Source organism: Cucurbita pepo, chromosome LG18 (genome assembly GCF_002806865.2).
Source record: "Cucurbita pepo subsp. pepo cultivar mu-cu-16 chromosome LG18, ASM280686v2, whole genome shotgun sequence".
Lineage (NCBI taxonomy): Eukaryota > Viridiplantae > Streptophyta > Magnoliopsida > Cucurbitales > Cucurbitaceae > Cucurbita > Cucurbita pepo.
The window spans coordinates 1,962,610-1,975,589 of NC_036655.1; the positions used below are offsets into that span (position 1 = coordinate 1,962,610).

At 35.2% G+C, this 12,980-nt stretch overlaps 1 non-coding gene across 1 annotated transcript; it reads right to left on the reverse strand.

The window, feature by feature from the left end:
* Positions 1–1,368: 1,368 nt before the first annotated feature.
* Positions 1,369–1,534, reverse strand: LOC111780767. The gene has a single exon (XR_002812913.1). It is a non-coding gene; the product is annotated as a U1 spliceosomal RNA (small nuclear RNA).
* Between the last annotated feature and the right edge of the window lie 11,446 nt (positions 1,535–12,980).

The following is a 12,980-nucleotide window of genomic DNA, read 5'->3' on the forward strand; positions in this document are numbered from 1 at the left end:
AACCAGTCGAAGCAAGGAGGTGTTTGTCGTTCTGGAGCGTCAGTCCATTTTCACATTTGGAGTCTTTTGTATTTTCTTGTATATTTGTATTTCCAATTGGTAACATTTGACCTTGATTTTATATTTAATTTTGATGTCCTTGACTTTCTTCTCTTCTTTTAAATTTTATCGAACTTTATCTTCTATTTAATTTTCTTTTCAATTTTATTTGTTTTCTCTTTCTTCTTTTTAGTCACGATTCCGTTTTTCGAAGCCTCGAAAATCAGGTCATGACGTTGAGACTTCTACCCTTAGAAATTTATGCATCATCATTGTCATTTCCATGTTTCAAGCAATTGTTGTGGTAGATGCATCTGAGCTATTCAATCTAGTGATAATCTAATTTTAGTCATATCTCTTAGTTCATCCAAATTTTGGATAAGGATATCTTAATTTTTTTTTTTTTTTTTTTTTTTTTTTTTTTTTTTTTTTTTTTTTTTTNCAAAAACTTAGATCATTAGACTGAGATTTTTATTATTCTAAAAAAAACTTAGATCTTCAGGCTGAGAATTAGAATTGTCTTATCAGATAATAAGATTAGGTAAGATTTATTTGATCACTTTAAAGAAACTCTTCAATGACATCATTGAAAAATCTTTTAAGAGAGATGAAAAATCTTTTAAGAGAGATACCCAATGGAAGGTTAGAACAAGAATATACCAAGACTTAAAAAAAAAAAAAAAAAAAAAAAAAAAAAAAAAAAAAANCATCTCTCAATTTGTAGTCTCGCTCAAATCTCTTTTCGAGACAGGTTTACGTGTAGTCTCAAATCTCTTTTCGAGACAGGTTTACGAAATTGCGACAGTTTTCTACTCTGTTTTCTACACAATAGAATTATTAACCTTGAATAAGTTACCCATGTAGTCTACCCCCCAACCCCGACCTACTATTTCTACCCACAATAAAATTACTCATTTTCAACCCACAGTAGAAACTACTCACTTGGTTTGTAATTATTTATAGATTAGTGTGAAAGTAAAGATAATAACTGTTAAGGATATTTAGTAATAAATTATACTTTCCCGTATATATTATATTTGATATTTTATTATAAGGCAAATATTAGATATTTGCTTTCTATTTATTGTTATTTCCATTTATTACTATTTTCATATCCTTGTAATTTATTTGATTATAAATAAGATAACTTTCACACCATCTAGGTGTGGTGGATTAATCAAACATTCACAATAACCATATGCATTCCTGTTCATATGGAGATTGACATATATGCGGTGTGGTGGATTAATCAAACATTCACAATAACCATGCATTCTTGTTCATATGGAGATTGACATATATGCAAGAATAGTTGAAACTGATGCATTGGAAGGGGCCGCGCGAACGCAGGCCCCCCGCTGCCACAAATAATGACGTAGGCTCTGCCGCATTGGGCAGACCTTAGATGGGCACCCCCTCCTTTGTGTGCAATGGAGGTCACCAATCTGGGCCATGAGCCTTCTTGATCGCCCATCAACCTCGTCCAGGTAAGTAAGTTTCTTGGAACGATACTGTGTTCTATTTATAGTGATGTGAGGCTTTCCCGCCGCTGAATTGAACGATGTGGGTCTTTTTTAAAAAAAAAAAATTAAAGTATTTGACACTTCAATGATGTATGAGATACCTTTAAAAGATTTTAGTGGAAAACAATCACAAACTTAAAAGTTTCCTCGAACATATTAGAGAACAATGTGTTTATTCAAAATAGAGTTTATATTTTCATAAATAAGGGAACGGTTCACAAAATCATTTTAAAACATCAAAAATAGTTTTGGTGGGTGTGGTTCGTCTATGGCTCCAGCTCCTAGATGCCTGACAATCATGGAAAACATGGAGTGTGTACAAGACTTAGTAAGTGACCTCAAGACTTAGTAAGTGGCCCAATTGTAAGTTTTTAATCATGTTTAGAGAGGTACAACTGTTCTTGATGATATTTTGGTTCTTGTCTTGAAAACCATTGGCCTTAAGTTCTTATCGTGAGTTATAACCACATGAAGGACCTTTGTTCGGTTCTAAGTTCTTAAATTCTTAGTTTTTTTTTTAATTTTTTCTAAGGACCTTGGTTTTAATGTTTTGAGTTCGTCTGTTCTAAATTCTGTCTTAAAGAACTTGGTTCTAAGTCCTGAGCTTTAGCCGAAATTCTATTTGGAAATTTTGGGATTTCAAATTAAATTTCATCCAACGTGACAAAAAAATTGATTAATTCATCTTAAAAAAAAAAATACTATTGAGTATACTTAAATAAATATTGGTTCATGTCTATGTATAATGGAGGAAGAACTAAACATGTTTAATTTGTTAATTATGAACGGAGAAGATGGTAGAATTTTGGTATAACAGCGACTCTACTTCAATCCTACTTTTCTTATGTATAGAAAAAAAGAAGCCTAAAAATTATCATAACGGTTTTTGGAACGGCTTAAAACCACGTTAAAGTTTCGTCAGTTGTAACTTGACAAAAAATATTGTAGAAATTGCCTAACTGCCTAACCGCTAAACTATATATATATTTTGCTTTTACTTCTCATATGTTTTTAAATCATCAAATTTTTTCATTGATTTTTGGAATTAATGTGCATTGACAATCCATTAATTCATGGGTACGTGTTTTCTCTTCCTTATTTTTACTCTAGTTCTATTTCTTATATATATTCCGGAACTTCTTAAGATCACGTCAAAGTTTTGCCGATTATAACCGATAAAAAATATTGCAAAAATGGTTCGACAGTGAAACTAATTTGTTGTGTTTTTAATTCTAACATGTTTCAAAATCATCAAATTTTAAGTTTCGTCACTATAACATTTCAACATATTAACTGGAACTAAGTTTTTTCGTCATTGTATGGAAATGAAATGATTAGGGTTTATGCGCTAGGGTTTTATATTTTCAAGTCATTAATTCAAAGCTACAAGATTTTTTTTTTCTTCTTAATTTTGTTTTAATACTATTTCTTGTATATATGAGAAAAGTCTAGCATGAGAAATTAGATTTTCAAAACTTTTTAAAAGCTCGTCAAAATATCACCAGTTATACCATTTTAGATTTTGTCACTATAACTTTTCATAATATTGACTAGTACTCAATTTTTTCATTGATTTTTTGAAATGGGCGATTAGGGTTTTCGCATTATGGATTTCGCATTGTCAAGTAATTAATTCAATGCTACAGTATTTTTGTCACAACCCAATTCCCGATCTCGGACCGGGACTAAAAAGACGAAGGCAAAATCAAATAAAAATAAAAGATAAAAATTCGATAAATTTAACTAAGAAAAACAATCAATAACATCAAAATTAAATACAAAATTAAATCCAATCAGAAGACGATGTTCAAAAATTGCAAACGGGGAATACAATTATAAAACAAAATATAAAAGACTCCAAAATGTAAAAGTGGACTAACGCTCTGCAACGACTCCCCTCTCTGACCACATAGCTATCGAACGCTCCTCCACATTGACTGGTAGCTTGCTAACACCTGAAAAAGAAAGAGGAAAGGGTTGAGTATATATATATACTCAGTAGCAACCTACTTGTAGACTCTTATCGCGTCCTTAACCTAATAGGTATCCATAGGCTTTACTCTTGACTCTAGGACATTGAGACCTACTCTCTACTACTACTTGAGTATCTAGGGTGGCTCGAAGTTTCAAGCGGTACTTTTAATTTATCACTGACCCACTCTGGGTACATAGGGTGTAGTTCTCTGGCGTTGCAGGTCTCTAGGCGACAAATTTCATCTCTGAGGTGAACTACTTTTATGTTCTTAGACTTAGGTAGCTTGCTCTGCCTAAGAAGAATGTAACTAGTGTCCTAGGTCGAGGCACTACCTCATAAAACTCTCTCTTGTGGTGACAACATGGTGTGTGCTATCTTGCTCTCATCATCCATGGGAGGTTAGCTGGCGAACCATACCGATAAGATCATCTAGTCACCCAAGGTTGGGGGAGAAACCCCCATGTGCTTGCTAGCTTCTAAGACTACTTGCATAATTCTATGTCCCCTTTCAAGACGGATATGCTGCGCAGGATAATCAAACTGAACTATCAGTCACACACCCCTAACCGGTCTAGGCTTAGTTCGATGGTATTGGTACCAGAGTGGAAAGGGAAGTGAAAACTCTTTTGACATCGTACCAACTGTTAATGGCCTAGAGACTACCTTTCTCTTGCTGAATTGCTACAATTTTTCTACTCTTTTACTTTGGTAGCTTATTTTGCTTACGCCGTGAATGATTGGCAACCTGAATTGAGGAGAGACCTCATAAAATGTTGATGAGACAATATGGTGATTTCTAGTTTGAACATCATCCACGAGAGTTTGGCTGGCCCATCTGTCAAGACCATAGAGTCACCTAAGCTTGGGGAATGCGATCCCTGTGTCCTGGCCCGCTACTAGGCTATCCGACGTGGTCCCACACTCCCCTCTCATGGACGAGTTTATAGCACATTAGTCCTGTTCAGGAGGCCACTAGCCACTCCACGAAGTTAAAGCTCCCACTACCTTAGCCAGCTTGTGCTTTGCTCATTACCAGAGTGGATAGGGTAGACACCATCACACTTTTATCAACTTGAAGAACTACCTTGGTCGTCGTTAGCTACCGTGGAGGCTCACTAGGTTTTTAAGGGTTCTAGGTAGTTTAAATCTCATATCTCATTTCCATAACGCTTGAGTTCTCTTTGAGGCTATTCCAAGTCTCTAAGTGCACAAAGATCTAGACACCATCTTATGGTGAAGGGTCTACTGGTAACGTTTTGACCTAGGTCAGCATGCAAACTGCACTAGTTGTACTACCCTAATCTTAATTGAGTTCTCTCATGCATGCTTTGTTAGGGAGATATACTTATCAATCACCTAAGCGTGTAATTCATAATTTAAACTTCGCCTTGGTCATGTCTTGGAGCTGAAGAGGTCTATTAGGTTTATAAGGCAGCTAGGTGCTTAACGCGGACTTCTGACTCCTCGCTATTATAATTTAGTTCCTTGAGTCTTTCTTAGTCTGTGATCACTGGGTCCAAACCCTCTTACCATCGCTCACAATTCTAACGTGCTCATTCTTCTAGAGGTGTCCTGACCTAGGTCATTGTTTAGTCAACCTAACTCTAACACCCTACCTTTATGCAGATAAGCATGCTCAATAGGGAGAACACACAGTCAAACACTTGGAGATAACACATACTATATCATGCATGCGTACAAGCAAAACAAGCTCAATGGGGCGATAACATTCATCAATCATCAAGAGCACAGATCTTCTAATACAGGGGAAAGCATATAAAACATCATTCATCAACAATCTCATCATAGGGGAATTTTTTAAATTTCTTACATAATACATTCCACAATTATCCATATTGTCCAACTCGTGTTCCAGTCATGCATATTTTTCACCCAGGTTTTTGGCTTCGTCAGACCGTCACAAGGTTTGCCTTTGCCAACCGAATATCACTTGTGTAGAACTGAAGCTTGTTCGACCACACACGTTGTTCGTGCGTGCATGTCCAATTGTGTGCGACACAACAACGTTGCATCTCATTGTCATCTTGATTCCCAACAACGTCATGATGTCGTCCCATGTCTTGGGACACGTCAACCATAGGCTTGCTCAGACACATTTGTTGGGAACTAACCCATGCGTTGATCATCTCATCGAGATATCCCAAACATCCATCCATTCAGTTTCTCTCGAGCGTCAGACTCTCCTGTGTCCACGTTAACACATTTACGACATATGTTGCAGATAGCGAGTGCATAATTCAACCTCTGACATATGGGCTGTGATACAATACCGGCACAACGATGTCGTCCGTACTGTCGTTGAAAAATCCATTTCAAAGGAAGTTTCCTAAGACACTTGTCTCGAAACGCTCGCCCACGCTATGACACACGCATGGGTCATAGGGTAACTCGCTTAGGCCACAAGGCCCAGTGGTAGTGGAGAGCCAACACCATGCCTCCCCCCTATAATACATTTTGAGGCATTTCCAATCCTTCTCAAGTAGACGTCTTGATACGGAATATGGTGTCTTAATCATGCCATGGATGATTTAGATTTAAGAAGATTTTATTGTATTTTTAAGTATTAGAGAATTGTCTTTAAGATTATAAGTTACAATTAGTTAGTGGTCATTCTGGTATTGATGGCCATAAAAGTTACCACCTTTCAATTAACCATATGTTATAAGGTTTATTTTTAAGGCTATAAATAGTCATTCATGTTATTCCTTAGTAGGAAGATTTTGGATATTATAATGATAGTTGCTACTTCTTAAGTCATGAACTTGTTCCTTTGCATTTCTTGTGTTTAGATTTGCATGCTAGGATCATTCAAGTAGTCTTAATCAAGCTATCTTGTGGAGTGATTCAAATCACGAGTTTAGAAATGAGTTTTCTTTACATAATCTGTTCCAAAACTTTCCCTTGGTTTGATTCCTTATCGGGTTTTTTTTTTTTTTTTTTTTTTTTTGGATAATTTAGATCTAAACGTTTTGCTTCTTTGCATTATTTTCAATTTATTATTTATTTATTTAGTTTTTAATCGACCAAAAGTATAAAATCCAATCTAAATTTTGAGAGGTGAGAATGAGAGCTTCATTTGTGTAAATGAGTGTAAATATAGTGACCTAAAATTTATTGAGTGTATTCATTGTGAGAGAGTTTTGTAAGGTCCTTTGTATTTTATTAACATATCAACGGTTCACAAATAGATTCGAGGACGAATCCTCTTAAGGAAGTGGAGAATAATATGAACTAAGGCATCAATCATGCAATATAAACTTCAAAAAAGATGTGAAGAGAATATTGTTTAAATTATCACAAAATGTTGCAATTCATGTCACATTAAAGAAGAATAAAGCTTCATTTTTTTCTTAGATAGTTACAAATTTTGGGAGGATGATAATTTAGAGTTATGATAATTTAGGGAGGATTATCATTTTTTCTTAGATAGTTACAACTCATGTCTTTTTTTATTATAAGGCTTATTTACATAGTGTACATAGTGGGTAATTAGGGTCATAAAATATGAAAGTTACAACTCTTGAATGCCTTATGGAAGGTTAATTTGAGACTATATAAAGTCACGTATGTTGTCTTTATAAAGAAGGCTTGGAAAATGTAGCAAAAAGAGCATTTGTGCTTTCCTTTAGCCAATGGCTAAGTTTCTTTTCAATTCTATGTAATTTAGATTGCATGTATAGAATCATTCAAACTTGACATGATCAATCTTGATTGTGGAGTGGTTTGAATATCAAATAAGTGTTTCTGCCTTGAGATATTTGATCAACAACGTAATTCGATTATTACTTTCTCTTGGAGTGTTTCTTTACCATTAGGCTTAAGTGTTCTTACCTTTTCTTTAGCCACGGGCTAAGTTATTTGAATATCAAATAAGTGTTTTTGGTTTAGGTTACATTTTTCTTAGGCATATCAAACTACCTAAGTCTAAGAACATAAAACTAGTTCTCTCAGAACTAGTTCACTCCCCAGATGAGATTTGTCACCTAGAAAACCTGTTACACTCTTTGTACCTAGAGTTTGTTCATGAATAGTTAAATGTACCGCTTGGAACTTCGAGCCACCCTAGATACTCTAGTACTAGTAGAGACTAGGTCTGAACTTCTTAGGTTAAAGATGCAATGAGAGCCTACAAGTTTATTACTTACTATATTTATATACTCACCTCTTTCATCTTTCTTGTTCAGGTGTTCACAAGCGTCCAGTCGGGGTGGAGGAGTGTTCGAGAGCTATATGGTCACATTGGAGGTCATTCTAGACCGTCATTTCATTTTTACATTTTGGAGCCAGTATTTTGTTTTATAATTGTATTCCCAATTTGCAATTTTTGAACGACATCATCTTATAATTGGAGGATTAGAAGCATGATTATTGTTTTTCAATTGGCTCTTTTCTCATTTTCTTTTCTTTACCGCTCTCTATCTTAGTAGAAAGACCAGAGCTAAGTCTTGGCTAAACCTTGGAAATCTTAGTGTCATAATGCCTAAATTCATCGAGTTGTTCCAAAGAATCAAAACGACCAGTTTTTTCAGTGTAATAAAGTTACCTAGTGTCTATTTTTCGTTGATAAAGGGGTATTTCCATGGGTTCGCACTAATCAATTTTAGCTCGAATTGTTTGGGACCTACTGGTTTCGATAAATGGATCAAATTTTGCAATTTTTTCTTTTGGAGTACCCTTCCTTTGGCCCCTCTTACGAAATAAGCTACTCCATGAACAAGAACAAATAAGTTTTAGCTCATGTAATAAAGATAGTAATTGTCATTGGGGTGACGAAGGGATCGTACCATTCGAGCCTCTCCCGAAGTTATGGGGCTATTTTGCCGAGTTCCTTAGAGAGAGTTGTCTCGCGCCCCTAGGTATTCTCTACCTACCCATCTATGTCGGTTTGGAGGTCAAGAAAGTTGGTGACCTGATGATAGGAGAGCCGGCAACTGAAAAATCAAATTGATCATTAATCCAAGACCTGAATATTTGGAGGAGGCATTTTTTATTAACATAATTACACTGAGCCCTTGTTGCAACCCGGGCTACTGAATCCATTGTTTTATTTTTTGTATCAACAATTAAGAATTGTTTGCCCCTACCCGGTATCGAATGAACTTATAATCATGGAATCAACTTGATTACTTGACACCAAAGAAAAGTTCGACCCAATGCTTTATTTTTGTCCTTGTTGATCCCGATTCGACATTAGAAGTATATCGATGCAAATACCCTCACGAGCAAGATCACGTCCCTCATTACGAGCTTGTACACATGCTTCTAGAGCTACTCGTACGGCTGGAGTTTTATGAAAATAGCCAAAGCCCCTTATCGGTTCAAGAACTTCAAGATTAATAGGAAGGAAGCTTAATCAAAATGAATCAGAAACTTTTTTCTATGATCGATCGGTATAAACATCAACAACTCCGAATTAGATTAGTTTCTCCGCACCGCATAAAAATTCCTCTAGAGTAGTTGTTAATACGAATAACATAAACTCTGTTATAGCCATTTATGTACATTCAATGTACTATGGATAGATAAATGTTTGGATTTCTGCGATTATTTTTTTGACAGCGGTTGCTGGAAAAGGATTGAATAGTAGAACTTCAGAACATTTGGCGATCTCAAATGTGTCGATATCAATGATGACTCATTATTTAGATGATTCATTTCTTCGGAAGAGAACAATTAGTTGATCTGGGTTTGCGACTTATTATAGATTATTCGTTGGTTTGAAGAAGGGTAAGGAGAAGGAGTCCTCGACACGCAACGGATAGAGGAGAATTTATTCAATCACATAGTTTGGGCTCCTAGAATATAGGGCCATTGGGGCTTTCTATTTGACTATATCGATGTCTCGTATTTCTCAAAAAAAAAATGATTCGATTGACATTCCAAATGAAACCCGTTTCAAAGTATCAATTAATGAACGGGGAGTGCTATTAGAAATCCAAGGTCTGAGACAACCCATAAAGCACTTGAACATTATCAACTTAGTAAGCCTACTTGGTATTGAGCATTTATCTATAAGAACTGAATTCTGTGCCATGGATAATTGTAACTTTGGGTTTGCACACCACAAAAAAATATTCTTAAGGTTTACAAGAATATAAAAAAATACGAGATTGGATCCGAAATTTTGTACAAAAAAAACATGACAAGAGTCTCTGGTGTTAGGGAATTGCACGTATCGAAATTCCTTGAAGGCCATAAATAAATCTAAGAAGCGTGGGATGTATGGATTCTCGAGAAGAGAGGAGACGCGCTTTCTTTACAGCTCTAGTGGGTTCCCTTAACCAAGCCACTGCCTATGAGTTGCCGGCTCATTTTACATCAGGCATGCGGTCCTGGTCTCTTTCCACTACTTGGAAGCTTACGACGTTCAAATAAGATCATTTTCTGCTCGAGACCTTTTACTATTTTTTATCAAATATTTGTCGTTCATTCATTCGTGAGGAAACTCCTAATGAATTGAAAACCATATCAACAGGTCTTCCATTTTGCAAATAAGGCATATCTTCTGTAGGCAAAATTTTAGAATCAATGCCTTTATTTCCATGTCGTCAAAGTGACTACTTCCATAATCATTTTGTAATTTCAGTTAATAAGGCCCCAGTAGAAGAATTATGCTTAACTCTTCTATTACCTTCCAGTATTCTTGCAAAGGAATTAGAGTATTAAAGAGAATTTCATTGTTCCCTATCCTCTTTTGAATAAGAGAACAACGATGTATGTAAAGTGGCAAACTAAATCAACATGTAAATCATTAATAACAACACTTTAATAAACTAAAATCACACCGTCAATATACTTATACTACAATAAACTCTTGGGCCTCTCCTATAAGGTTTAGCTCTCTATACAAACTGAATAAAACAAAGGAATCCAGGTCTTAATCATGAAAATTTGATAGAACAAGAAAAGAGAGTAGAAGTTTAGAGGGTTAATGAGTATTGTTGTTGTCGTTCAATTGAAGTTCCCTTCCTTTGAGCTCCCATGTCCATTTCTTTGCCTTAATCTATCATTCTTTTGTCTTATTTTTCTTCTGCTGTCAACAACTATTGAATTAGAGTTCTTCGTCTTCCTCTCTTGTTTCAAAGTAGCAACCTTTTCCCCCTTCTCTGGTGGCTCCCTTCTTTGAGTGAATCCTCTATACTTTTATATTGTTCAATGACTCCCATTTAGGGCTAAAAAGGAGCAAATTGTCCACGTGAATTGCTCGTTTGGATTATAACTGCCATGTCATCCCAAAAGAATTGCATTTCGTATTGTTTCAGCATCAGTCAGCAATTTGTTTCCAGATTTGCTAGTAAGTTTGTTTCCATATTTTCTATAGCATCATGGTTCAGCATAAATGTTATGAAAATTTACAAAATAACTCAATTAAATGAGTAATTAGGCTCGATTTATGCAAATTGATATTCTTTTCATGTTGAACCACAATGAACTATTTCATGCTTACTAATTAGAATAAATGGAACAATGAATGAAAAAATAGTTAGTATGAGTGCAAAATTAACTACAAAAAGACTATAACTCTACTTTTAGAGAGTTTTTAGGTATTGCATGTTCATAACTCCATACTACATTGCATGGAACCTAAGAAACTTTGGATAAATGTTTGCCGACTACATTACTTGTAACAAAAGAAGCCTTGGATGCAAGTTTTAGACTGTGTTGCTAAGAACGTATGAAGCCTTGGGTGTAGGTATTCAAACTATGTCGCTTGGAATACAAAAAGCCTTGGACGTAGGTACATACTATTTCTCTTGAAATACATGAAGCTTTGATTGTCAAATTCATGACAAATTTTTTATGGAACAGAAGAAGAACTCAGGAAAGAACTTAGAACAAGACTGTGGTCAAGACAATAATAAAAATTAGAACATGGATCAAGATCTATGTTTTCAAGACTAAAAACCCAGAAGTTTATAACAAAAGTCCTTAGATCAGAAGCAAGGTTAAGACCTCAGATCCGAGAACCAAGGTCTTTGGGCTAGATCATTATAAGAACTAGATCATTATAAGAACTGAATCTTAGGGCCTAAGTTCTTAGGACAAGAACAACATTTCAAGAAAGAGTGTGGTACCCTTGTTCACCTTAAGGACATGATTAAAAGCCTATAAGTAGGCTACTTATTGAGTCTTTGTACTCCTCCATATTTTCTATATTTTTTTAGTTATAAGGAGTTAGTCGAGGATGGGAGCAAACTCTCGAACAGGGGTGCATAACAAGTCTCACCCTAGCCTCCATTTTGTTTTAATGTTTTTTATGCATGTTTTTTTTTTTTTTTAATATTTATTTAAGAAAATGTATATTTAAAAAATAGACAATGTCCAAAATACCCTTGAACTTCAAAGAAATTAATTACAAAAATTCATAGATCCTAAAATCAGATCAGCAATAGTGAGAAAATTCACCATATCTTCATTTGGATCTTCACCAAATTTGAGTATGTTATAGAGGAGGCACAACTCATCGAATCCAACAATTAGAATTCAAAATGGAAGTCAGTTGCCCACTCATCAGAGAGGATATTTTTTGTATAAGTTCTAGAAAACTCAACCTCAAATTTAAGTAGGGGCTTTCATTTAGAGCAAGAATCAAGCTAAGTCGAGCCTTATAGCCACTTAGATTTTGGGTTTCTCTTCCAAATTTGAGGGCCATAGTCCACCATTTTCCTTAAAACTTACTTTTACACCTTCTAAGATTACCAACAAGTTTCGTGAAGGAGTCAAGTGTTAAAGGTGCCTCAAACACAGTTTCACGATTTGGTCCGCCATTAAAGGAAGGTGGTTGAAGCTAAAAAATTCAATTTGAGCCTACACGCAAATTCGTCAAGAGAAACCTATCCCATTGGGTTTCTGCACCTCCAAAAAAAAAAAAAAACATTTCCCTAGAAGATCACGAAGGCTAACAAGTCTCAAAGTGTGTTTAATTGAAGAAAATTGATTTCGAGCAAGATTTGGGGGGTAAGGATCGAACTCTTACTTATAGTCAATTTTCTTCAAAATTGAGCGTTCTTTTAACTTTAGAAGATTAAGTTGAAAACTTTGAATAAAGAACTCGAGAGCTTATATGATAAGGATCATGGTGTTTCAAATGTTCCAACCGAATCTATTCATGATCAAAGTCCCAAAAAATTCAACAAGTATTCATTCTTCATCTACAAAATTGGATAAGCTCGATTCCTCCTCTATTTCATATGTTCCAAGCTGACTCGATTAAGGAAGAATCATTTGTAGCTTTGAATTGAACATTTGCAAGGTTGAAACCACGATGAGGTTGCTATAAATAACACTTATTGATTATTTATTTGAAAATTTTATTTATTATTTCAATTTCATAACTTGTGGCAAAGGGTGAGAAGTTACCCATCAAAATGGCCATAACTTCTTTTTTGGACATTTGAGGGTTCATGGGGAGTAAATTACCG